Source organism: Dendrobates tinctorius, unplaced genomic scaffold (genome assembly GCF_039654945.1).
Source record: "Dendrobates tinctorius isolate UK_male_01 unplaced genomic scaffold, ASM3965494v1 ptg000350l, whole genome shotgun sequence".
Classification (NCBI taxonomy): domain Eukaryota; kingdom Metazoa; phylum Chordata; class Amphibia; order Anura; family Dendrobatidae; genus Dendrobates; species Dendrobates tinctorius.
In genome coordinates, this window is record NW_027362016.1 from 2,720,267 (window position 1) to 2,747,025 (window position 26,759).

The 26,759-nt window shown below is 36.0% G+C and overlaps 8 non-coding genes across 8 annotated transcripts; all 8 read left to right on the top strand.

The window, feature by feature from the left end:
- The first annotated feature begins 582 nt into the window (after positions 1-582).
- TRNAL-CAG (transfer RNA leucine (anticodon CAG)) lies at positions 583-665 on the top strand. Its single transcript has one exon. It is a non-coding gene; the product is annotated as a tRNA-Leu (tRNA).
- A 3,581-nt stretch (positions 666-4,246) lies between these two features.
- Positions 4,247-4,319, top strand: TRNAF-GAA (transfer RNA phenylalanine (anticodon GAA)). Its single transcript has one exon. It is a non-coding gene; the product is annotated as a tRNA-Phe (tRNA).
- Positions 4,320-10,299: 5,980 nt separating this feature from the next.
- On the top strand, positions 10,300-10,372 carry TRNAF-GAA (transfer RNA phenylalanine (anticodon GAA)). The gene has a single exon. It is a non-coding gene; the product is annotated as a tRNA-Phe (tRNA).
- Positions 10,373-14,335: 3,963 nt separating this feature from the next.
- Positions 14,336-14,408, top strand: TRNAF-GAA (transfer RNA phenylalanine (anticodon GAA)). Its single transcript has one exon. It is a non-coding gene; the product is annotated as a tRNA-Phe (tRNA).
- Positions 14,409-21,445: 7,037 nt separating this feature from the next.
- On the top strand, positions 21,446-21,528 carry TRNAL-CAG (transfer RNA leucine (anticodon CAG)). The gene has a single exon. It is a non-coding gene; the product is annotated as a tRNA-Leu (tRNA).
- Positions 21,529-23,456: 1,928 nt separating this feature from the next.
- TRNAL-CAG (transfer RNA leucine (anticodon CAG)) lies at positions 23,457-23,539 on the top strand. The gene has a single exon. It is a non-coding gene; the product is annotated as a tRNA-Leu (tRNA).
- Positions 23,540-24,405: 866 nt separating this feature from the next.
- TRNAF-GAA (transfer RNA phenylalanine (anticodon GAA)) lies at positions 24,406-24,478 on the top strand. The gene has a single exon. It is a non-coding gene; the product is annotated as a tRNA-Phe (tRNA).
- A 995-nt stretch (positions 24,479-25,473) lies between these two features.
- On the top strand, positions 25,474-25,556 carry TRNAL-CAG (transfer RNA leucine (anticodon CAG)). Its single transcript has one exon. It is a non-coding gene; the product is annotated as a tRNA-Leu (tRNA).
- The last annotated feature ends 1,203 nt before the right edge of the window (positions 25,557-26,759 follow it).

Here is a 26,759-nt window from a genome sequence, read left to right on the forward strand (position 1 = left end):
GTTTCTACTTTAATGGTGAGACAAAGCATCTACATATTTGACATTGCTCCAGTGAGTAGAGCCCACTTAAAAATGTATGGGTTGCTTGTCTTTGCAAGCAAAAGCTGGGCACTAAACTGGCATACTTGCAATGCTGGATGGTTCAGAGTGAAAACACCTATAGGCTGACAATAGTAATTGCAGGTGTTGATTAACTCATTGTGCAAAATAATTTCTAAAATGTGGTCACTTTGGGAGGTTTTCTGCTGTTTTGGTACTCTGCAAATTTCACCTGCAAGGTATTCCTGCAAAATCTGCATTGCAAAACCCAAATAGGGCTCTTCCTTTCAAAGCCCTGCTGTGTGGCCAAACAGTAGTTTCTGAAGAAATGTGGTGCATCACCGCATTTGTGAGAAATCTAACATTTCTAATATCCAAACAAAATAAATGGAGGTTTAAAAATTAATGCAGACGAAAAGTACGCATATAAAAAATGTTATTTATTGACTTTTTTGGGGTGGTGTGACAAGTTTTTAATCACAAGGAATGGTAACATTTCTGCTGACTAGCATGGAAGGAGTTAAGTTCCAATTGCATATTGAAGTCAGGATGGCCGAGCGGTCTAAGGTGCTGCGTTCAGGTCGCAGTCTCCCCTGGAGGTGTGGGTTCAAATCCCACTTCTGACATCAACATTTAATTTCAAGAAACTTTATCTTCATGTAATGTGGTTTTGAAAAATTTCCTGACAGTCTTTGGAGTGAATCTGAATTTGTCCTCTCAAAAAAGAACTCTAGGAACATCAAACAGATTTTTTGTGCATATGTCTGTTGTTCTTTTGGCACTAGAAAAATCCTTTGGACAGTCAATGAGGAGGGACTATTTCACCTCTTTGTGTTCTCTGTCCCTATTAGGGTAGGGAATCAACCTTCTACAGTGCTGTCATGAAATATATCTAGAAACGGATTTGCTGGTAAGTCTACTTTCATAGTTTTCACCTCATACATCAATAGACCATAACGATACTTAATAAACAAAAACTTAACAAGTAGGTAATCATAGTTTAAAAAATGTGAAATGCCCATGTCCTTCTGACATGTTTCAGCACATTTTGGGACAAATGGTCTCACTTTTAACAATCAATAAAATATTTTCTCTAAATTTTTGTCTCTTTTTTGCTCCAATTGTTTGCATCTCATAAAAAATAAAACTTGATGTAACATTATGCATGCAAATTGTGTTTTATGTGCGACCATGACCTATTCTAGAAGCACAGGGTCAGAATTATACTGGTGCATGGAGACAAACTGAAAATGTAAAAATTCAATGGCAAAATTGCTGTCTTTTTCTACTCATTCACAAATAGTTAATGAATGTTATTAAATATGTACAGCAAAATGGAAGGCGTTTCAAATAGAAATCATGCTTCAAAAAACAGTCAAATGAAAAATTATAATATATCCCTCCAGGTGTGACACTTGACATTTGCAGAGTGTCAAACCCCCCAGAAAATGTATAGATATGGCCGAAATAGCTCAGTTGGGAGAGCGTTAGACTGAATATCTAAAGGTCCCTGGTCCAATCCCAGGTTTCGGCAAAATGCTTTTTCTTCACCGTTTACATTTTAAGGAGATATTAAACAAAGCACATGGACTGATCATGATCAAAAGGCCTAAAAATCTTAACTATCTACAGAAAACAAAATGTTAAAAATTTGAGAAACGGTAACTTTTTCCTTTTGAACACATGAATGTTTTTTAGTAATTTTTCCTCTATTTTGTTTTATTTCAGATTGACTTAGCTGTAAGAGGATTAAAAGGTAACCTGATAGCTGAAACAGACAGCACTTATCAGACACTAGCTGAATGATTATAGTCAGCTTGTTTGACTTTGAAACACTGAGGCATTACTGAGACAAATGTCCTTAAAAAATATGCTGTGGACAAAGTCAAAAAGGCAAAAAACACAAGCTCCACACAGGTCCGTCATCTTTAATTTGAAATATAGGAGGTTTCTACTTTAATGGTGAGACAAAGCATCTACATATTTGACATTGCTCCAGTGAGTAGAGCCCACTTAAAAATGTATGGGTTGCTTGTCTCTGCAAGCAAAAGCTGGGCACTAAACTGGCATACTTGCAATGCTGGATGGTTCAGAGTGAAAACACCTATAGGCTGACAATAGTAATTGCAGGTGTTGATTAACTCATTGTGCAAAATAATTTCTAAAATGTGGTCACTTTGGGAGGTTTTCTGCTGTTTTGGTACTCTGCAAATTTCATCTGCAAGGTATTCCTGCAAAATCTGCATTGCAAAACCCAAATAGGGCTCTTCCTTTCACAGCCCTGCTGTGTGGCCAAACAGTAGTTTCTGAAGAAATGTGGTGCATCACCCCATTTGTGAGAAATCTAACATTTCTAATATCCAAACAAAATAAATGGAGGTTTAAAAATTAATGCAGACGAAAAGTACGCATATAAAAAATGTTATTTATTGACTTTTTTGGGGTGGTGTGACAAGTTTTTAATCACAAGGAATGGTAAAGCATATATAGAATGGGAGGAATAGGGCTAAGTGACAGCACATGTGAAAAAGACTTGGGTATACTAATAGATCACAGACTGAATATGAGTCAACAGTGTGATGCAGCAGCAAAAAAGGCAAATGCAATTCTAGGGTGTATTAACAGAAGCATACAGTCTAGATCACGTGAAGTCATTATTTCCCTCTACTCCTCTTTGGTCAGACCTCATCTGGAATATTGTGTCCAGTTTTGGGCACCACATTTTAAAAAAGACATCAACAAACTGGAGCAAGTTCAGAAAAGAGCGACCAGAATGGTGACCGGTCTGCAAACCCTGTCTTATGAGGAAAGGTTGCAGGATTTGGGAATGTTTAGTTTGCAAAAGAGAAGACTGAGAGGAGACTTAATAGCTGTCTACAAATATCTAAAGGGCTGTCACATTGCAGAAGGATCAACTTTATTCTCATTTGCACAAGGAAAGACTAGAAGCAATGGGATGAAACTGAATGGGAGGAGACACAGATTAGATATTAGAAAAAACTTTTTGACAGTTAGAGTGATCAATGAGTGGAACAGGCTGCCACGAGAAGTGGTGAGTTCTCCTTCAATGGAAGTCTTCAAACAGAGGCTGGACAGACATCTGACTGGGATGATTTAGCGAATCCTGCTTTGAGCAGGGGGTTGGACCAGATGGCCCAGGAGGTCCCTTCCAACTCTACGATTCTATGATTCTATGATTCTATGGTAACATTTCTGCTGACTAGCATGGAAGGAGTTAAGTTCCAATTGCATTTCGAAGTCAGGATGGCAGAGCGGTCTAAGGCGCTGTGTTCAGGTCGCAGTCTCCCCTGGAGGTGTGGGTGCAAATCCCACTTCTGACATCAACATTTATTTTCAAGAAACTTTATCTTCATTTATTGATTAGATGAGGTCAAACAAAACTTAGTAATGTGGTTTTGAAAAATTTCCTGAGAGTCTTTGGAGTGAATCTGAATTTGTCCTCTCAAAAAAGAACTCTAGGAACATCAAACAGATTTTTTGTGCATATGTCTGTTGTTCTTTTGGCACTAGAAAAATCCTTTGGACAGTCAATGAGGAGGGACTATTTCACCTCTTTGTGTTCTCTGTCCCTATTAGGGTAGGGAATCAACCTTCTACAGTGCTGTCATGAAATATATCTAGAAACGGATTTGCTGGTAAGTCTACTTTCATAGTTTTCACCTCATACATCAATAGACCATAACGATACTTAATTAACAAAAACTTAACAAGTAGGTAATCATAGTTTAAAAAATGTGAAATGCCCATGTCCTTCTGACATGTTTCAGCACATTTTGGGACAAATGGTCTCACTTTTAACAATCAATAAAATATTTTCTCTAAATTTTTGTCTCTTTTTTGCTCCAATTGTTTGCATCTCATAAAAAATAAAACTTGATGTAACATTATGCATGCAAATTGTGTTTTATGTGCGACCATGACCTATTCTAGAAGCACAGGGTCAGAATTATACTGGTGCATGGAGACAAACTGAAAATGTAAAAATTCAATGGCAAAATTGCTGTCTTTTTCTACTCATTCACAAATAGTTAATGAATGTTATTAAATATGTACAGCAAAATGGAAGGCGTTTCAAATAGAAATCATGCTTCAAAAAACAGTCAAATGAAAAATTATAATATATCCCTCCAGGTGTGACACTTGACATTTGCAGAGTGTCAAACCCCCCAGAAAATGTATAGATATGGCCGAAATAGCTCAGTTGGGAGAGCGTTAGACTGAAGATCTAAAGGTCCCTGGTCCAATCCCGGGTTTCGGCAAAATGCTTTTTCTTCACCGTTTACATTTTAAGGAGATATTAAACAAAGCACATGGACTGATCATGATCAAAAGGCCTAAAAATCTTAACTATCTACAGAAAACAAAATGTTAAAAATTTGAGAAACGGTAACTTTTTCCTTTTGAACACATGAATGTTTTTTAGTAATTTTTCCTCTATTTTGTTTTATTTCAGATTGACTTAGCTGTAAGAGGATTAAAAGGTAACCTGATAGCTGAAACAGACAGCACTTATCAGACACTAGCTGAATGATTATAGTCAGCTTGTTTGACTTTGAAACACTGAGGCATTACTGAGACAAATGTCCTTAAAAAATATGCTGTGGACAAAGTCAAAAAGGCAAAAAACACAAGCTCCACACAGGTCCGTCATCTTTAATTTGAAATATAGGAGGTTTCTACTTTAATGGTGAGACAAAGCATCTACATATTTGACATTGCTCCAGTGAGTAGAGCCCACTTAAAAATGTATGGGTTGCTTGTCTCTGCAAGCAAAAGCTGGGCACTAAACTGGCATACTTGCAATGCTGGATGGTTCAGAGTGAAAACACCTATAGGCTGACAATAGTAATTGCAGGTGTTGATTAACTCATTGTGCAAAATAATTTCTAAAATGTGGTCACTTTGGGAGGTTTTCTGCTGTTTTGGTACTCTGCAAATTTCATCTGCAAGGTATTCCTGCAAAATCTGCATTGCAAAACCCAAATAGGGCTCTTCCTTTCAAAGCCCTGCTGTGTGGCCAAACAGTAGTTTCTGAAGAAATGTGGTGCATCACCGCATTTGTGAGAAATCTAACATTTCTAATATCCAAACAAAATAAATGGAGGTTTAAAAATTAATGCAGACGAAAAGTACGCATATAAAAAATGTTATTTATTGACTTTTTTGGGGTGGTGTGACAAGTTTTTAATCACAAGGGATGGTAACATTTCTGCTGACTAGCATGGAAGGAGTTAAGTTCCAATTGCATATCGAAGTCAGGATGGCCGAGTGGTCTAAGGCGCTGCGTTCAGGTCGCAGTCTTCCCTGGAGGAGTGGGTTCAAATCCAACTTCTGACGTCAACATTTAATTTCAAGAAACTTTATCTTCATTTATTGATTAGATGAGGTCAAACAAAACTTAGTAATGTGGTTTTGAAAAATTTCCTGAGAGTCTTTGGAGTGAATCTGAATTTGTCCTCTCAAAAAAGAACTCTAGGAACATCAAACAGGTTTTTTTGTGCATATGTCTGTTGTTCTTTTGGCACTAGAAAAATCCTTTGGACAGTCAATGAGGAGGGACTATTTCACCTCTTTGTGTTCTCTGTCCCTATTAGGGTAGGGAATCAACCTTCTAAAGTGCTGTCATGAAATATATCTAGAAACGGATTTGCTGGTAAGTCTACTTTCATAGTTTTCACCTCATACATCAATAGACCATAACGATACTTAATTAACAAAAACTTAACAAGTAGGTAATCATAGTTTAAAAAATGTGAAATGCCCATGTCCTTCTGACATGTTTCAGCACATTTTGGGACAAATGGTCTCACTTTTAACAATCAATAAAATATTTTCTCTAAATTTTTGTCTCTTTTTTGCTCCAATTGTTTGCATCTCATAAAAAATAAAACTTGATGTAACATTATGCATGCAAATTGTGTTTTATGTGCGACCATGACCTATTCTAGAAGCACAGGGTCAGAATTATACTGGTGCATGGAGACAAACTGAAAATGTAAAAATTCAATGGCAAAATTGCTGTCTTTTTCTACTCATTCACAAATAGTTAATGAATGTTATTAAATATGTACAGCAAAATGGAAGTCGTTTCAAATAGAAATCATGCTTCAAAAAACAGTCAAATGAAAAATTATAATATATCCCTCCAGGTGTGACACTTGACATTTGCAGAGTGTCAAACCCCCCAGAAAATGTATAGATATGGCCGAAATAGCTCAGTTGGGAGATCGTTAGACTGAAGATCTAAAGGTCCCTGGTCCAATCCCGGGTTTCGGCAAAATACTTTTTCTTCACCGTTTACATTTTAAGGAGATATTAAACAAAGCACATGGACTGATCATGATCAAAAGGCCTAAAAATCTTAACTATCTACAGAAAACAAAATGTTAAAAATTTGAGAAACGGTAACTTTTTCCTTTTGAACACATGAATGTTTTTTAGTAATTTTTCCTCTATTTTGTTTTATTTCAGATTGACTTAGCTGTAAGAGGATTAAAAGGTAACCTGATAGCTGAAACAGACAGCACTTATCAGACACTAGCTGAATGATTATAGTCAGCTTGTTTGACTTTGAAACACTGAGGCATTACTGAGACAAATGTCCTTAAAAAATATGCTGTGGACAAAGTCAAAAAGGCAAAAAACACAAGCTCCACACAGGTCCGTCATCTTTAATTTGAAATATAGGAGGTTTCTACTTTAATGGTGAGACAAAGCATCTACATATTTGACATTGCTCCAGTGAGTAGAGCCCACTTAAAAATGTATGGGTTGCTTGTCTCTGCAAGCAAAAGCTGGGCACTAAACTGGCATACTTGCAATGCTGGATGGTTCAGAGTGAAAACACCTATAGGCTGACAATAGTAATTGCAGGTGTTGATTAACTCATTGTGCAAAATAATTTCTAAAATGTGGTCACTTTGGGAGGTTTTCTGCTGTTTTGGTACTCTGCAAATTTCATCTGCAAGGTATTCCTGCAAAATCTGCATTGCAAAACCCAAATAGGGCTCTTCCTTTCAAAGCCCTGCTGTGTGGCCAAACAGTAGTTTCTGAAGAAATGTGGTGCATCACCGCATTTGTGAGAAATCTAACATTTCTAATATCCAAACAAAATAAATGGAGGTTTAAAAATTAATGCAGACGAAAAGTACGCATATAAAAAATGTTATTTATTGACTTTTTTGGGGTGGTGTGACAAGTTTTTAATCACAAGGGATGGTAACATTTCTGCTGACTAGCATGGAAGGAGTTAAGTTCCAATTGCATATCGAAGTCAGGATGGCCGAGTGGTCTAAGGCGCTGCGTTCAGGTCGCAGTCTTCCCTGGAGGAGTGGGTTCAAATCCAACTTCTGACATCAACATTTAATTTCAAGAAACTTTATCTTCATTTATTGATTAGATGAGGTCAAACAAAACTTAGTAATGTGGTTTTGAAAAATTTCCTGAGAGTCTTTGGAGTGAATCTGAATTTGTCCTCTCAAAAAAGAACTCTAGGAACATCAAACAGGTTTTTTTGTGCATATGTCTGTTGTTCTTTTGGCACTAGAAAAATCCTTTGGACAGTCAATGAGGAGGGACTATTTCACCTCTTTGTGTTCTCTGTCCCTATTAGGGTAGGGAATCAACCTTCTAAAGTGCTGTCATGAAATATATCTAGAAACGGATTTGCTGGTAAGTCTACTTTCATAGTTTTCACCTCATACATCAATAGACCATAACGATACTTAATTAACAAAAACTTAACAAGTAGGTAATCATAGTTTAAAAAATGTGAAATGCCCATGTCCTTCTGACATGTTTCAGCACATTTTGGGACAAATGGTCTCACTTTTAACAATCAATAAAATGTTTTCTCTAAATTTTTGTCTCTTTTTTGCTCCAATTGTTTGCATCTCATAAAAAATAAAACTTGATGTAACATTATGCATGCAAATTGTGTTTTATGTGCGACCATGACCTATTCTAGAAGCACAGGGTCAGAATTATACTGGTGCATGGAGACAAACTGAAAATGTAAAAATTCAATGGCAAAATTGCTGTCTTTTTCTACTCATTCACAAATAGTTAATGAATGTTATTAAATATGTACAGCAAAATGGAAGGCGTTTCAAATAGAAATCATGCTTCAAAAAACAGTCAAATGAAAAATTATAATATATCCCTCCAGGTGTGACACTTGACATTTGCAGAGTGTCAAACCCCCCAGAAAATGTATAGATATGGCCGAAATAGCTCAGTTGGGAGAGCGTTAGACTGAAGATCTAAAGGTCCTTGGTCCAATCCCAGGTTTCGGCAAAATGCTTTTTCTTCACCGTTTACATTTTAAGGAGATATTAAACAAAGCACATGGACTGATCATGATCAAAAGGCCTAAAAATCTTAACTATCTACAGAAAACAAAATGTTAAAAATTTGAGAAACGGTAACTTTTTCCTTTTGAACACATGAATGTTTTTTAGTAATTTTTCCTCTATTTTGTTTTATTTCAGATTGACTTAGCTGTAAGAGGATTAAAAGGTAACCTGATAGCTGAAACAGACAGCACTTATCAGACACTAGCTGAATGATTATAGTCAGCTTGTTTGACTTTGAAACACTGAGGCATTACTGAGACAAATGTCCTTAAAAAATATGCTGTGGACAAAGTCAAAAAGGCAAAAAACACAAGCTCCACACAGGTCCGTCATCTTTAATTTGAAATATAGGAGGTTTCTACTTTAATGGTGAGACAAAGCATCTACATATTTGACATTGCTCCAGTGAGTAGAGCCCACTTAAAAATGTATGGGTTGCTTGTCTCTGCAAGCAAAAGCTGGGCACTAAACTGGCATACTTGCAATGCTGGATGGTTCAGAGTGAAAACACCTATAGGCTGACAATAGTAATTGCAGGTGTTGATTAACTCATTGTGCAAAATAATTTCTAAAATGTGGTCACTTTGGGAGGTTTTCTGCTGTTTTGGTACTCTGCAAATTTCATCTGCAAGGTATTCCTGCAAAATCTGCATTGCAAAACCCAAATAGGGCTCTTCCTTTCACAGCCCTGCTGTGTGGCCAAACAGTAGTTTCTGAAGAAATGTGGTGCATCACCCCATTTGTGAGAAATCTAACATTTCTAATATCCAAACAAAATAAATGGAGGTTTAAAAATTAATGCAGACGAAAAGTACGCATATAAAAAATGTTATTTATTGACTTTTTTGGGGTGGTGTGACAAGTTTTTAATCACAAGGAATGGTAACATTTCTGCTGACTAGCATGGAAGGAGTTAAGTTCCAATTGCATTTCGAAGTCAGGATGGCAGAGCGGTCTAAGGCGCTGTGTTCAGGTCGCAGTCTCCCCTGGAGGTGTGGGTGCAAATCCCACTTCTGACATCAACATTTATTTTCAAGAAACTTTATCTTCATTTATTGATTAGATGAGGTCAAACAAAACTTAGTAATGTGGTTTTGAAAAATTTCCTGAGAGTCTTTGGAGTGAATCTGAATTTGTCCTCTCAAAAAAGAACTCTAGGAACATCAAACAGATTTTTTGTGCATATGTCTGTTGTTCTTTTGGCACTAGAAAAATCCTTTGGACAGTCAATGAGGAGGGACTATTTCACCTCTTTGTGTTCTCTGTCCCTATTAGGGTAGGGAATCAACCTTCTACAGTGCTGTCATGAAATATATCTAGAAACGGATTTGCTGGTAAGTCTACTTTCATAGTTTTCACCTCATACATCAATAGACCATAACGATACTTAATTAACAAAAACTTAACAAGTAGGTAATCATAGTTTAAAAAATGTGAAATGCCCATGTCCTTCTGACATGTTTCAGCACATTTTGGGACAAATGGTCTCACTTTTAACAATCAATAAAATATTTTCTCTAAATTTTTGTCTCTTTTTTGCTCCAATTGTTTGCATCTCATAAAAAATAAAACTTGATGTAACATTATGCATGCAAATTGTGTTTTATGTGCGACCATGACCTATTCTAGAAGCACAGGGTCAGAATTATACTGGTGCATGGAGACAAACTGAAAATGTAAAAATTCAATGGCAAAATTGCTGTCTTTTTCTACTCATTCACAAATAGTTAATGAATGTTATTAAATATGTACAGCAAAATGGAAGGCGTTTCAAATAGAAATCATGCTTCAAAAAACAGTCAAATGAAAAATTATAATATATCCCTCCAGGTGTGACACTTGACATTTGCAGAGTGTCAAACCCCCCAGAAAATGTATAGATATGGCCGAAATAGCTCAGTTGGGAGAGCGTTAGACTGAAGATCTAAAGGTCCCTGGTCCAATCCCGGGTTTCGGCAAAATGCTTTTTCTTCACCGTTTACATTTTAAGGAGATATTAAACAAAGCACATGGACTGATCATGATCAAAAGGCCTAAAAATCTTAACTATCTACAGAAAACAAAATGTTAAAAATTTGAGAAACGGTAACTTTTTCCTTTTGAACACATGAATGTTTTTTAGTAATTTTTCCTCTATTTTGTTTTATTTCAGATTGACTTAGCTGTAAGAGGATTAAAAGGTAACCTGATAGCTGAAACAGACAGCACTTATCAGACACTAGCTGAATGATTATAGTCAGCTTGTTTGACTTTGAAACACTGAGGCATTACTGAGACAAATGTCCTTAAAAAATATGCTGTGGACAAAGTCAAAAAGGCAAAAAACACAAGCTCCACACAGGTCCGTCATCTTTAATTTGAAATATAGGAGGTTTCTACTTTAATGGTGAGACAAAGCATCTACATATTTGACATTGCTCCAGTGAGTAGAGCCCACTTAAAAATGTATGGGTTGCTTGTCTCTGCAAGCAAAAGCTGGGCACTAAACTGGCATACTTGCAATGCTGGATGGTTCAGAGTGAAAACACCTATAGGCTGACAATAGTAATTGCAGGTGTTGATTAACTCATTGTGCAAAATAATTTCTAAAATGTGGTCACTTTGGGAGGTTTTCTGCTGTTTTGGTACTCTGCAAATTTCATCTGCAAGGTATTCCTGCAAAATCTGCATTGCAAAACCCAAATAGGGCTCTTCATTTCAAAGCCCTGCTGTGTGGCCAAACAGTAGTTTCTGAAGAAATGTGGTGCATCACCGCATTTGTGAGAAATCTAACATTTCTAATATCCAAACAAAATAAATGGAGGTTTAAAAATTAATGCAGACGAAAAGTACGCATATAAAAAATGTTATTTATTGACTTTTTTGGGGTGGTGTGACAAGTTTTTAATCACAAGGGATGGTAACATTTCTGCTGACTAGCATGGAAGGAGTTAAGTTCCAATTGCATATCGAAGTCAGGATGGCCGAGTGGTCTAAGGCGCTGCGTTCAGGTCGCAGTCTTCCCTGGAGGAGTGGGTTCAAATCCAACTTCTGACATCAACATTTAATTTCAAGAAACTTTATCTTCATTTATTGATTAGATGAGGTCAAACAAAACTTAGTAATGTGGTTTTGAAAAATTTCCTGAGAGTCTTTGGAGTGAATCTGAATTTGTCCTCTCAAAAAAGAACTCTAGGAACATCAAACAGGTTTTTTTGTGCATATGTCTGTTGTTCTTTTGGCACTAGAAAAATCCTTTGGACAGTCAATGAGGAGGGACTATTTCACCTCTTTGTGTTCTCTGTCCCTATTAGGGTAGGGAATCAACCTTCTAAAGTGCTGTCATGAAATATATCTAGAAACGGATTTGCTGGTAAGTCTACTTTCATAGTTTTCACCTCATACATCAATAGACCATAACGATACTTAATTAACAAAAACTTAACAAGTAGGTAATCATAGTTTAAAAAATGTGAAATGCCCATGTCCTTCTGACATGTTTCAGCACATTTTGGGACAAATGGTCTCACTTTTAACAATCAATAAAATATTTTCTCTAAATTTTTGTCTCTTTTTTGCTCCAATTGTTTGCATCTCATAAAAAATAAAACTTGATGTAACATTATGCATGCAAATTGTGTTTTATGTGCGACCATGACCTATTCTAGAAGCACAGGGTCAGAATTATACTGGTGCATGGAGACAAACTGAAAATGTAAAAATTCAATGGCAAAATTGCTGTCTTTTTCTACTCATTCACAAATAGTTAATGAATGTTATTAAATATGTACAGCAAAATGGAAGTCGTTTCAAATAGAAATCATGCTTCAAAAAACAGTCAAATGAAAAATTATAATATATCCCTCCAGGTGTGACACTTGACATTTGCAGAGTGTCAAACCCCCCAGAAAATGTATAGATATGGCTGAAATAGCTCAGTTGGGAGATCGTTAGACTGAAGATCTAAAGGTCCCTGGTCCAATCCCGGGTTTCGGCAAAATACTTTTTCTTCACCGTTTACATTTTAAGGAGATATTAAACAAAGCACATGGACTGATCATGATCAAAAGGCCTAAAAATCTTAACTATCTACAGAAAACAAAATGTTAAAAATTTGAGAAACGGTAACTTTTTCCTTTTGAACACATGAATGTTTTTTAGTAATTTTTCCTCTATTTTGTTTTATTTCAGATTGACTTAGCTGTAAGAGGATTAAAAGGTAACCTGATAGCTGAAACAGACAGCACTTATCAGACACTAGCTGAATGATTATAGTCAGCTTGTTTGACTTTGAAACACTGAGGCATTACTGAGACAAATGTCCTTAAAAAATATGCTGTGGACAAAGTCAAAAAGGCAAAAAACACAAGCTCCACACAGGTCCGTCATCTTTAATTTGAAATATAGGAGGTTTCTACTTTAATGGTGAGACAAAGCATCTACATATTTGACATTGCTCCAGTGAGTAGAGCCCACTTAAAAATGTATGGGTTGCTTGTCTCTGCAAGCAAAAGCTGGGCACTAAACTGGCATACTTGCAATGCTGGATGGTTCAGAGTGAAAACACCTATAGGCTGACAATAGTAATTGCAGGTGTTGATTAACTCATTGTGCAAAATAATTTCTAAAATGTGGTCACTTTGGGAGGTTTTCTGCTGTTTTGGTACTCTGCAAATTTCATCTGCAAGGTATTCCTGCAAAATCTGCATTGCAAAACCCAAATAGGGCTCTTCCTTTCAAAGCCCTGCTGTGTGGCCAAACAGTAGTTTCTGAAGAAATGTGGTGCATCACCGCATTTGTGAGAAATCTAACATTTCTAATATCCAAACAAAATAAATGGAGGTTTAAAAATTAATGCAGACGAAAAGTACGCATATAAAAAATGTTATTTATTGACTTTTTTGGGGTGGTGTGACAAGTTTTTAATCACAAGGGATGGTAACATTTCTGCTGACTAGCATGGAAGGAGTTAAGTTCCAATTGCATATCGAAGTCAGGATGGCCGAGTGGTCTAAGGCGCTGCGTTCAGGTCGCAGTCTTCCCTGGAGGAGTGGGTTCAAATCCAACTTCTGACATCAACATTTAATTTCAAGAAACTTTATCTTCATTTATTGATTAGATGAGGTCAAACAAAACTTAGTAATGTGGTTTTGAAAAATTTCCTGAGAGTCTTTGGAGTGAATCTGAATTTGTCCTCTCAAAAAAGAACTCTAGGAACATCAAACAGGTTTTTTTGTGCATATGTCTGTTGTTCTTTTGGCACTAGAAAAATCCTTTGGACAGTCAATGAGGAGGGACTATTTCACCTCTTTGTGTTCTCTGTCCCTATTAGGGTAGGGAATCAACCTTCTAAAGTGCTGTCATGAAATATATCTAGAAACGGATTTGCTGGTAAGTCTACTTTCATAGTTTTCACCTCATACATCAATAGACCATAACGATACTTAATTAACAAAAACTTAACAAGTAGGTAATCATAGTTTAAAAAATGTGAAATGCCCATGTCCTTCTGACATGTTTCAGCACATTTTGGGACAAATGGTCTCACTTTTAACAATCAATAAAATGTTTTCTCTAAATTTTTGTCTCTTTTTTGCTCCAATTGTTTGCATCTCATAAAAAATAAAACTTGATGTAACATTATGCATGCAAATTGTGTTTTATGTGCGACCATGACCTATTCTAGAAGCACAGGGTCAGAATTATACTGGTGCATGGAGACAAACTGAAAATGTAAAAATTCAATGGCAAAATTGCTGTCTTTTTCTACTCATTCACAAATAGTTAATGAATGTTATTAAATATGTACAGCAAAATGGAAGTCGTTTCAAATAGAAATCATGCTTCAAAAAACAGTCAAATGAAAAATTATAATATATCCCTCCAGGTGTGACACTTGACATTTGCAGAGTGTCAAACCCCCCAGAAAATGTATAGATATGGCCGAAATAGCTCAGTTGGGAGAGTGTTAGACTGAAGATCTAAAGGTCCCTGGTCCAATCCCGGGTTTCGGCAAAATGCTTTTTCTTCACCGTTTACATTTTAAGGAGATATTAAACAAAGCACATGGACTGATCATGATCAAAAGGCCTAAAAATCTTAACTATCTACAGAAAACAAAATGTTAAAAATTTGAGAAACGGTAACTTTTTCCTTTTGAACACATGAATGTTTTTTAGTAATTTTTCCTCTATTTTGTTTTATTTCAGATTGACTTAGCTGTAAGAGGATTAAAAGGTAACCTGATAGCTGAAACAGACAGCACTTATCAGACACTAGCTGAATGATTATAGTCAGCTTGTTTGACTTTGAAACACTGAGGCATTACTGAGACAAATGTCCTTAAAAAATATGCTGTGGACAAAGTCAAAAAGGCAAAAAACACAAGCTCCACACAGGTCCGTCATCTTTAATTTGAAATATAGGAGGTTTCTACTTTAATGGTGAGACAAAGCATCTACATATTTGACATTGCTCCAGTGAGTAGAGCCCACTTAAAAATGTATGGGTTGCTTGTCTCTGCAAGCAAAAGCTGGGCACTAAACTGGCATACTTGCAATGCTGGATGGTTCAGAGTGAAAACACCTATAGGCTGACAATAGTAATTGCAGGTGTTGATTAACTCATTGTGCAAAATAATTTCTAAAATGTGGTCACTTTGGGAGGTTTTCTGCTGTTTTGGTACTCTGCAAATTTCATCTGCAAGGTATTCCTGCAAAATCTGCATTGCAAAACCCAAATAGGGCTCTTCCTTTCAAAGCCCTGCTGTGTGGCCAAACAGTAGTTTCTGAAGAAATGTGGTGCATCACCGCATTTGTGAGAAATCTAACATTTCTAATATCCAAACAAAATAAATGGAGGTTTAAAAATTAATGCAGACGAAAAGTACGCATATAAAAAATGTTATTTATTGACTTTTTTGGGGTGGTGTGACAAGTTTTTAATCACAAGGGATGGTAACATTTCTGCTGACTAGCATGGAAGGAGTTAAGTTCCAATTGCATATCGAAGTCAGGATGGCCGAGTGGTCTAAGGCGCTGCGTTCAGGTCGCAGTCTTCCCTGGAGGAGTGGGTTCAAATCCAACTTCTGACATCAACATTTAATTTCAAGAAACTTTATCTTCATTTATTGATTAGATGAGGTCAAACAAAACTTAGTAATGTGGTTTTGAAAAATTTCCTGAGAGTCTTTGGAGTGAATCTGAATTTGTCCTCTCAAAAAAGAACTCTAGGAACATCAAACAGGTTTTTTTGTGCATATGTCTGTTGTTCTTTTGGCACTAGAAAAATCCTTTGGACAGTCAATGAGGAGGGACTATTTCACCTCTTTGTGTTCTCTGTCCCTATTAGGGTAGGGAATCAACCTTCTAAAGTGCTGTCATGAAATATATCTAGAAACGGATTTGCTGGTAAGTCTACTTTCATAGTTTTCACCTCATACATCAATAGACCATAACGATACTTAATTAACAAAAACTTAACAAGTAGGTAATCATAGTTTAAAAAATGTGAAATGCCCATGTCCTTCTGACATGTTTCAGCACATTTTGGGACAAATGGTCTCACTTTTAACAATCAATAAAATATTTTCTCTAAATTTTTGTCTCTTTTTTGCTCCAATTGTTTGCATCTCATAAAAAATAAAACTTGATGTAACATTATGCATGCAAATTGTGTTTTATGTGCGACCATGACCTATTCTAGAAGCACAGGGTCAGAATTATACTGGTGCATGGAGACAAACTGAAAATGTAAAAATTCAATGGCAAAATTGCTGTCTTTTTCTACTCATTCACAAATAGTTAATGAATGTTATTAAATATGTACAGCAAAATGGAAGTCGTTTCAAATAGAAATCATGCTTCAAAAAACAGTCAAATGAAAAATTATAATATATCCCTCCAGGTGTGACACTTGACATTTGCAGAGTGTCAAACCCCCCAGAAAATGTATAGATATGGCCGAAATAGCTCAGTTGGGAGAGCGTTAGACTGAAGATCTAAAGGTCCCTGGTCCAATCCCGGGTTTCGACAAAATGCTTTTTCTTCACCGTTTACATTTTAAGGAGATATTAAACAAAGCACATGGACTGATCATGATCAAAAGGCCTAAAAATCTTAACTATCTACAGAAAACAAAATGTTAAAAATTTGAGAAACGGTAACTTTTTCCTTTTGAACACATGAATGTTTTTTAGTAATTTTTCCTCTATTTTGTTTTATTTCAGATTGACTTAGCTGTAAGAGGATTAAAAGGTAACCTGATAGCTGAAACAGACAGCACTTATCAGACACTAGCTGAATGATTATAGTCAGCTTGTTTGACTTTGAAACACTGAGGCATTACTGAGACAAATGTCCTTAAAAAATATGCTGTGGACAAAGTCAAAAAGGCAAAAAACACAAGCTCCACACAGGTCCGTCATCTTTAATTTGAAATATAGGAGGTTTCTACTTTAATGGTGAGACAAAGCATCTACATATTTGACATTGCTCCAGTGAGTAGAGCCCACTTAAAAATGTATGGGTTGCTTGTCTCTGCAAGCAAAAGCTGGGCACTAAACTGGCATACTTGCAATGCTGGATGGTTCAGAGTGAAAACACCTATAGGCTGACAATAGTAATTGCAGGTGTTGATTAACTCATTGTGCAAAATAATTTCTAAAATGTGGTCACTTTGGGAGGTTTTCTGCTGTTTTGGTACTCTGCAAATTTCATCTGCAAGGTATTCCTGCAAAATCTGCATTGCAAAACCCAAATAGGGCTCTTCCTTTCAAATCCCTGCTGTGTGGCCAAACAGTAGTTTCTGAAGAAATGTGGTGCATCACCGCATTTGTGAGAAATCTAACATTTCTAATATCCAAACAAAATAAATGGAGGTTTAAAAATTAATGCAGACGAAAAGTACGCATATAAAAAATGTTATTTATTGACTTTTTTGGGGTGGTGTGACAAGTTTTTAATCACAAGGGATGGTAACATTTCTGCTGACTAGCATGGAAGGAGTTAAGTTCCAATTGCATATCGAAGTCAGGATGGCCGAGCGGTCTAAGGCGCTGCGTTCAGGTCGCAGTCTTCCCTGGAGGAGTGGGTTCAAATCCAACTTCTGACATCAACATTTAATTTCAAGAAACTTTATCTTCATTTATTGATTAGATGAGGTCAAACAAAACTTAGTAATGTGGTTTTGAAAAATTTCCTGAGAGTCTTTGGAGTGAATCTGAATTTGTCCTCTCAAAAAAGAACTCTAGGAACATCAAACAGGTTTTTTTGTGCATATGTCTGTTGTTCTTTTGGCACTAGAAAAATCCTTTGGACAGTCAATGAGGAGGGACTATTTCACCTCTTTGTGTTCTCTGTCCCTATTAGGGTAGGGAATCAACCTTCTAAAGTGCTGTCATGAAATATATCTAGAAACGGATTTGCTGGTAAGTCTACTTTCATAGTTTTCACCTCATACATCAATAGACCATAACGATACTTAATTAACAAAAACTTAACAAGTAGGTAATCATAGTTTAAAAAATGTGAAATGCCCATGTCCTTCTGACATGTTTCAGCACATTTTGGGACAAATGGTCTCACTTTTAACAATCAATAAAATATTTTCTCTAAATTTTTGTCTCTTTTTTGCTCCAATTGTTTGCATCTCATAAAAAATAAAACTTGATGTAACATTATGCATGCAAATTGTGTTTTATGTGCGACCATGACCTATTCTAGAAGCACAGGGTCAGAATTATACTGGTGCATGGAGACAAACTGAAAATGTAAAAATTCAATGGCAAAATTGCTGTCTTTTTCTACTCATTCACAAATAGTTAATGAATGTTATTAAATATGTACAGCAAAATGGAAGTCGTTTCAAATAGAAATCATGCTTCAAAAAACAGTCAAATGAAAAATTATAATATATCCCTCCAGGTGTGACACTTGACATTTGCAGAGTGTCAAACCCCCCAGAAAATGTATAGATATGGCCGAAATAGCTCAGTTGGGAGAGCGTTAGACTGAAGATCTAAAGGTCCCTGGTCCAATCCCGGGTTTCGACAAAATGCTTTTTCTTCACCGTTTACATTTTAAGGAGATATTAAACAAAGCACATGGACTGATCATGATCAAAAGGCCTAAAAATCTTAACTATCTACAGAAAACAAAATGTTAAAAATTTGAGAAACGGTAACTTTTTCCTTTTGAACACATGAATGTTTTTTAGTAATTTTTCCTCTATTTTGTTTTATTTCAGATTGACTTAGCTGTAAGAGGATTAAAAGGTAACCTGATAGCTGAAACAGACAGCACTTATCAGACACTAGCTGAATGATTATAGTCAGCTTGTTTGACTTTGAAACACTGAGGCATTACTGAGACAAATGTCCTTAAAAAATATGCTGTGGACAAAGTCAAAAAGGCAAAAAACACAAGCTCCACACAGGTCCGTCATCTTTAATTTGAAATATAGGAGGTTTCTACTTTAATGGTGAGACAAAGCATCTACATATTTGACATTGCTCCAGTGAGTAGAGCCCACTTAAAAATGTATGGGTTGCTTGTCTCTGCAAGCAAAAGCTGGGCACTAAACTGGCATACTTGCAATGCTGGATGGTTCAGAGTGAAAACACCTATAGGCTGACAATAGTAATTGCAGGTGTTGATTAACTCATTGTGCAAAATAATTTCTAAAATGTGGTCACTTTGGGAGGTTTTCTGCTGTTTTGGTACTCTGCAAATTTCATCTGCAAGGTATTCCTGCAAAATCTGCATTGCAAAACCCAAATAGGGCTCTTCCTTTCAAATCCCTGCTGTGTGGCCAAACAGTAGTTTCTGAAGAAATGTGGTGCATCACCGCATTTGTGAGAAATCTAACATTTCTAATATCCAAACAAAATAAATGGAGGTTTAAAAATTAATGCAGACGAAAAGTACGCATATAAAAAATGTTATTTATTGACTTTTTTGGGGTGGTGTGACAAGTTTTTAATCACAAGGGATGGTAACATTTCTGCTGACTAGCATGGAAGGAGTTAAGTTCCAATTGCATATCGAAGTCAGGATGGCCGAGCGGTCTAAGGCGCTGCGTTCAGGTCGCAGTCTTCCCTGGAGGAGTGGGTTCAAATCCAACTTCTGACATCAACATTTAATTTCAAGAAACTTTATCTTCATTTATTGATTAGATGAGGTCAAACAAAACTTAGTAATGTGGTTTTGAAAAATTTCCTGAGAGTCTTTGGAGTGAATCTGAATTTGTCCTCTCAAAAAAGAACTCTAGGAACATCAAACAGGTTTTTTTGTGCATATGTCTGTTGTTCTTTTGGCACTAGAAAAATCCTTTGGACAGTCAATGAGGAGGGACTATTTCACCTCTTTGTGTTCTCTGTCCCTATTAGGGTAGGGAATCAACCTTCTAAAGTGCTGTCATGAAATATATCTAGAAACGGATTTGCTGGTAAGTCTACTTTCATAGTTTTCACCTCATACATCAATAGACCATAACGATACTTAATTAACAAAAACTTAACAAGTAGGTAATCATAGTTTAAAAAATGTGAAATGCCCATGTCCTTCTGACATGTTTCAGCACATTTTGGGACAAATGGTCTCACTTTTCACAATCAATAAAATATTTTCTCTAAATTTTTGTCTCTTTTTTGCTCCAATTGTTTGCATCTCATAAAAAATAAAACTTGATGTAACATTATGCATGCAAATTGTGTTTTATGTGTGACCATGACCTATTCTAGAAGCACAGGGTCAGAATTATACTGGTGCATGGAGACAAACTGAAAATGTAAAAATTCAATGGCAAAATTGCTGTCTTTTTCTACTCATTCACAAATAGTTAATGAATGTTATTAAATATGTACAGCAAAATGGAAGTCGTTTCAAATAGAAATCATGCTTCAAAAAACAGTCAAATGAAAAATTATAATATATCCCTCCAGGTGTGACACTTGACATTTGCAGAGTGTCAAACCCCCCAGAAAATGTATAGATATGGCCGAAATAGCTCAGTTGGGAGAGCGTTAGACTGAAGATCTAAAGGTCCCGGGTTTCGGCAAAATGCTTTTTCTTCACCGTTTACATTTTAAGGAGATATTAAACAAAGCACATGGACTGATCATGATCAAAAGGCCTAAAAATCTTAACTATCTACAGAAAACAAAATGTTAAAAATTTGAGAAACGGTAACTTTTTCCTTTTGAACACATGAATGTTTTTTAGTAATTTTTCCTCTATTTTGTTTTATTTCAGATTGACTTAGCTGTAAGAGGATTAAAAGGTAACCTGATAGCTGAAACAGACAGCACTTATCAGACACTAGCTGAATGATTATAGTCAGCTTGTTTGACTTTGAAACACTGAGGCATTACTGAGACAAATGTCCTTAAAAAATATGCTGTGGACAAAGTCAAAAAGGCAAAAAACACAAGCTCCACACAGGTCCGTCATCTTTAATTTGAAATATAGGAGGTTTCTACTTTAATGGTGAGACAAAGCATCTACATATTTGACATTGCTCCAGTGAGTAGAGCCCACTTAAAAATGTATGGGTTGCTTGTCTCTGCAAGCAAAAGCTGGGCACTAAACTGGCATACTTGCAATGCTGGATGGTTCAGAGTGAAAACACCTATAGGCTGACAATAGTAATTGCAGGTGTTGATTAACTCATTGTGCAAAATAATTTCTAAAATGTGGTCACTTTGGGAGGTTTTCTGCTGTTTTGGTACTCTGCAAATTTCATCTGCAAGGTATTCCTGCAAAATCTGCATTGCAAAACCCAAATAGCGCTCTTCCTTTCAAAGCCCTGCTGTGTGGCCAAACAGTAGTTTCTGAAGAAATGTGGTGCATCACCGCATTTGTGAGAAATCTAACATTTCTAATATCCAAACAAAATAAATGGAGGTTTAAAAATTAATGCAGACGAAAAGTACGCATATAAAAAATGTTATTTATTGACTTTTTTGGGGTGGTGTGACAAGTTTTTAATCACAAGGGATGGTAACATTTCTGCTGACTAGCATGGAAGGAGTTAAGTTCCAATTGCATATCGAAGTCAGGATGGCCGAGCGGTCTAAGGCGCTGCGTTCAGGTCGCAGTCTTCCCTGGAGGCGTGGGTTCAAATCCCACTTCTGACATTTATTTTCAAGAAACTTTATCTTCATTTATTGATTAGATGAGGTCAAACAAAACTTAGTAATGTGGTTTTGAAAAATTTCCTGAGAGTCTTTGGAGTGAATCTGAATTTGTCCTCTCAAAAAAGAACTCTAGGAACATCAAACAGGTTTTTTTGTGCATATGTCTGTTGTTCTTTTGGCACTAGAAAAATCCTTTGGACAGTCAATGAGGAGGGACTATTTCACCTCTTTGTGTTCTCTGTCCCTATTAGGGTAGGGAATCAACCTTCTACAGTGCTGTCATGAAATATATCTAGAAACGGATTTGCTGGTAAGTCTACTTTCATAGTTTTCACCTCATACATCAATAGACCATAACGATACTTAATTAACAAAAACTTAACAAGTAGGTAATCATAGTTTAAAAAATGTGAAATGCCCATGTCCTTCTGACATGTTTCAGCACATTTTGGGACAAATGGTCTCACTTTTAACAATCAATAAAATATTTTCTCTAAATTTTTGTCTCTTTTTTGCTCCAATTGTTTGCATCTCATAAAAAATAAAACTTGATGTAACATTATGCATGCAAATTGTGTTTTATGTGCGACCATGACCTATTCTAGAAGCACAGGGTCAGAATTATACTGGTGCATGGAGACAAACTGAAAATGTAAAAATTCAATGGCAAAATTGCTGTCTTTTTCTACTCATTCACAAATAGTTAATGAATGTTATTAAATATGTACAGCAAAATGGAAGGCGTTTCAAATAGAAATCATGCTTCAAAAAACAGTCAAATGAAAAATTATAATATATCCCTCTAGGTGTGACACTTGACATTTGTAGAGTGTCAAACCCCCCAGAAAATGTATAGATATGGCCGAAATATCTCAGTTGGGAGAGCGTTAGACTGAAGATCTAAAGGTCCCTGGTCCAATCCCGGGTTTCGGCAAAATGCTTTTTCTTCACCGTTTACATTTTAAGGAGATATTAAACAAAGCACATGGACTGATCATGATCAAAAGGCCTAAAAATCTTAACTATCTACAGAAAACAAAATGTTAAAAATTTGAGAAACGGTAACTTTTTCCTTTTGAACACATGAATGTTTTTTAGTAATTTTTCCTCTATTTTGTTTTATTTCAGATTGACTTAGCTGTAAGAGGATTAAAAGGTAACCTGATAGCTGAAACAGACAGCACTTATCAGACACTAGCTGAATGATTATAGTCAGCTTGTTTGACTTTGAAACACTGAGGCATTACTGAGACAAATGTCCTTAAAAAATATGCTGTGGACAAAGTCAAAAAGGCAAAAAACACAAGCTCCACACAGGTCCGTCATCTTTAATTTGAAATATAGGAGGTTTCTACTTTAATGGTGAGACAAAGCATCTACATATTTGACATTGCTCCAGTGAGTAGAGCCCACTTAAAAATGTATGGGTTGCTTGTCTCTGCAAGCAAAAGCTGGGCACTAAACTGGCATACATGCAATGCTGGATGGTTCAGAGTGAAAACACCTATAGGCTGACAATAGTAATTGCAGGTGTTGATTAACTCATTGTGCAAAATAATTTCTAAAATGTGGTCACTTTGGGAGGTTTTCTGCTGTTTTGGTACTCTGCAAATTTCATCTGCAAGGTATTCCTGCAAAATCTGCATTGCAAAACCCAAATAGGGCTCTTCCTTTCAAAGCCCTGCTGTGTGGCCAAACAGTAGTTTCTGAAGAAATGTGGTGCATCACCGCATTTGTGAGAAATCTAACATTTCTAATATCCATACAAAATAAATGAAGGTTTAAAATTAATGCAGACGAAAAGTACGCATATAAAAAATGTTATTTATTGACTTTTTTGGGGTGGTGTGACAAGTTTTTAATCACAAGGGATGGTAACATTTCTGCTGACTAGCATGGAAGGAGTTAAGTTCCAATTGCATATCGAAGTCAGGATGGCCCAGTGGTCTAAGGCGCTGCGTTCAGGTTGCAGTCTTCCCTGGAGGCGTGGGTTCAAATCCCACTTCTGACATCAACATTTAATTTCAAGAAACTTTATCTTCATTTATTGATTAGATGAGGTCAAACAAAACTTAGTAATGTGGTTTTGAAAAATTTCCTGAGAGTCTTTGGAGTGAATCTGAATTTGTCCTCTCAAAAAAGAACTCTAGGAACATCAAACAGATTTTTTGTGCATATGTCTGTTGTTCTTTTGGCACTAGAAAAATCCTTTGGACAGTCAATGAGGAGGGACTATTTCACCTCTTTGTGTTCTCTGTCCCTATTAGGGTAGGGAATCAACCTTCTACAGTGCTGTCATGAAATATATCTAGAAACGGATTTGCTGGTAAGTCTACTTTCATAGTTTTCACCTCATACATCAATAGACCATAACGATACTTAATAAACAAAAACTTAACAAGTAGGTAATCATAGTTTAAAAAATGTGAAATGCCCATGTCCTTCTGACATGTTTCAGCACATTTTGGGACAAATGGTCTCACTTTTAACAATCAATAAAATATTTTCTCTAAATTTTTGTCTCTTTTTTGCTCCAATTGTTTGCATCTCATAAAAAATAAAACTTGATGTAACATTATGCATGCAAATTGTGTTTTATGTGCGACCATGACCTATTCTAGAAGCACAGGGTCAGAATTATACTGGTGCATGGAGACAAACTGAAAATGTAAAAATTCAATGGCAAAATTGCTGTCTTTTTCTACTCATTCACAAATAGTTAATGAATGTTATTAAATATGTACAGCAAAATGGAAGTCGTTTCAAATAGAAATCATGCTTCAAAAAACAGTCAAATGAAAAATTATAATATATCCCTCCAGGTGTGACACTTGACATTTGCAGAGTGTCAAACCCCCCAGAAAATGTATAGATATGGCCGAAATAGCTCAGTTGGGAGAGCGTTAGACTGAAGATCTAAAGGTCCCTGGTCCAATCCCGGGTTTCGGCAAAATGCTTTTTCTTCACCGTTTACATTTTAAGGAGATATTAAACAAAGCACATGGACTGATCATGATCAAAAGGCCTAAAAATCTTAACTATCTACAGAAAACAAAATGTTAAAAATTTGAGAAACGGTAACTTTTTCCTTTTGAACACATGAATGTTTTTTAGTAATTTTTCCTCTATTTTGTTTTATTTCAGATTGACTTAGCTGTAAGAGGATTAAAAGGTAACCTGATAGCTGAAACAGACAGCACTTATCAGACACTAGCTGAATGATTATAGTCAGCTTGTTTGACTTTGAAACACTGAGGCATTACTGAGACAAATGTCCTTAAAAAATATGCTGTGGACAAAGTCAAAAAGGCAAAAAACACAAGCTCCACACAGGTCCGTCATCTTTAATTTGAAATATAGGAGGTTTCTACTTTAATGGTGAGACAAAGCATCTACATATTTGACATTGCTCCAGTGAGTAGAGCCCACTTAAAAATGTATGGGTTGCTTGTCTCTGCAAGCAAAAGCTGGGCACTAAACTGGCATACTTGCAATGCTGGATGGTTCAGAGTGAAAACACCTATAGGCTGACAATAGTAATTGCAGGTGTTGATTAACTCATTGTGCAAAATAATTTCTAAAATGTGGTCACTTTGGGAGGTTTTCTGCTGTTTTGGTACTCTGCAAATTTCATCTGCAAGGTATTCCTGCAAAATCTGCATTGCAAAACCCAAATAGCGCTCTTCCTTTCAAAGCCCTGCTGTGTGGCCAAACAGTAGTTTCTGAAGAAATGTGGTGCATCACCGCATTTGTGAGAAATCTAACATTTCTAATATCCAAACAAAATAAATGGAGGTTTAAAAATTAATGCAGACGAAAAGTACGCATATAAAAAATGTTATTTATTGACTTTTTTGGGGTGGTGTGACAAGTTTTTAATCACAAGGGATGGTAATATTTCTGCTGACTAGCATGGAAGGAGTTAAGTTCCAATTGCATATCGAAGTCAGGATGGCCGAGCGGTCTAAGGCGCTGCGTTCAGGTCGCAGTCTTCCCTGGAGGCGTGGGTTCAAATCCCACTTCTGACATCAACATTTAATTTCAAGAAACTTTATCTTCATTTATTGATTAGATGAGGTCAAACAAAACTTAGTAATGTGGTTTTGAAAAATTTCCTGAGAGTCTTTGGAGTGAATCTGAATTTGTCCTCTCAAAAAAGAACTCTAGGAACATCAAACAGGTTTTTTTGTGCATATGTCTGTTGTTCTTTTGGCACTAGAAAAATCCTTTGGACAGTCAATGAGGAGGGACTATTTCACCTCTTTGTGTTCTCTGTCCCTATTAGGGTAGGGAATCAACCTTCTAAAGTGCTGTCATGAAATATATCTAGAAACGGATTTGCTGGTAAGTCTACTTTCATAGTTTTCACCTCATACATCAATAGACCATAACGATACTTAATTAACAAAAACTTAACAAGTAGGTAATCATAGTTTAAAAAATGTGAAATGCCCATGTCCTTCTGACATGTTTCAGCACATTTTGGGACAAATGGTCTCACTTTTAACAATCAATAAAATATTTTCTCTAAATTTTTGTCTCTTTTTTGCTCCAATTGTTTGCATCTCATAAAAAATAAAACTTGATGTAACATTATGCATGCAAATTGTGTTTTATGTGCGACCATGACCTATTCTAGAAGCACAGGGTCAGAATTATACTGGTGCATGGAGACAAACTGAAAATGTAAAAATTCAATGGCAAAATTGCTGTCTTTTTCTACTCATTCACAAATAGTTAATGAATGTTATTAAATATGTACAGCAAAATGGAAGTCGTTTCAAATAGAAATCATGCTTCAAAAAACAGTCAAATGAAAAATTATAATATATCCCTCCAGGTGTGACACTTGACATTTGCAGAGTGTCAAACCCCCCAGAAAATGTATAGATATGGCCGAAATAGCTCAGTTGGGAGAGCGTTAGACTGAAGATCTAAAGGTCCCGGGTTTCGGCAAAATGCTTTTTCTTCACCGTTTACATTTTAAGGAGATATTAAACAAAGCACATGGACTGATCATGATCAAAAGGCCTAAAAATCTTAACTATCTACAGAAAACAAAATGTTAAAAATTTGAGAAACGGTAACTTTTTCCTTTTGAACACATGAATGTTTTTTAGTAATTTATCCTCTATTTTGTTTTATTTCAGATTGACTTAGCTGTAAGAGGATTAAAAGGTAACCTGATAGCTGAAACAGACAGCACTTATCAGACACTAGCTGAATGATTA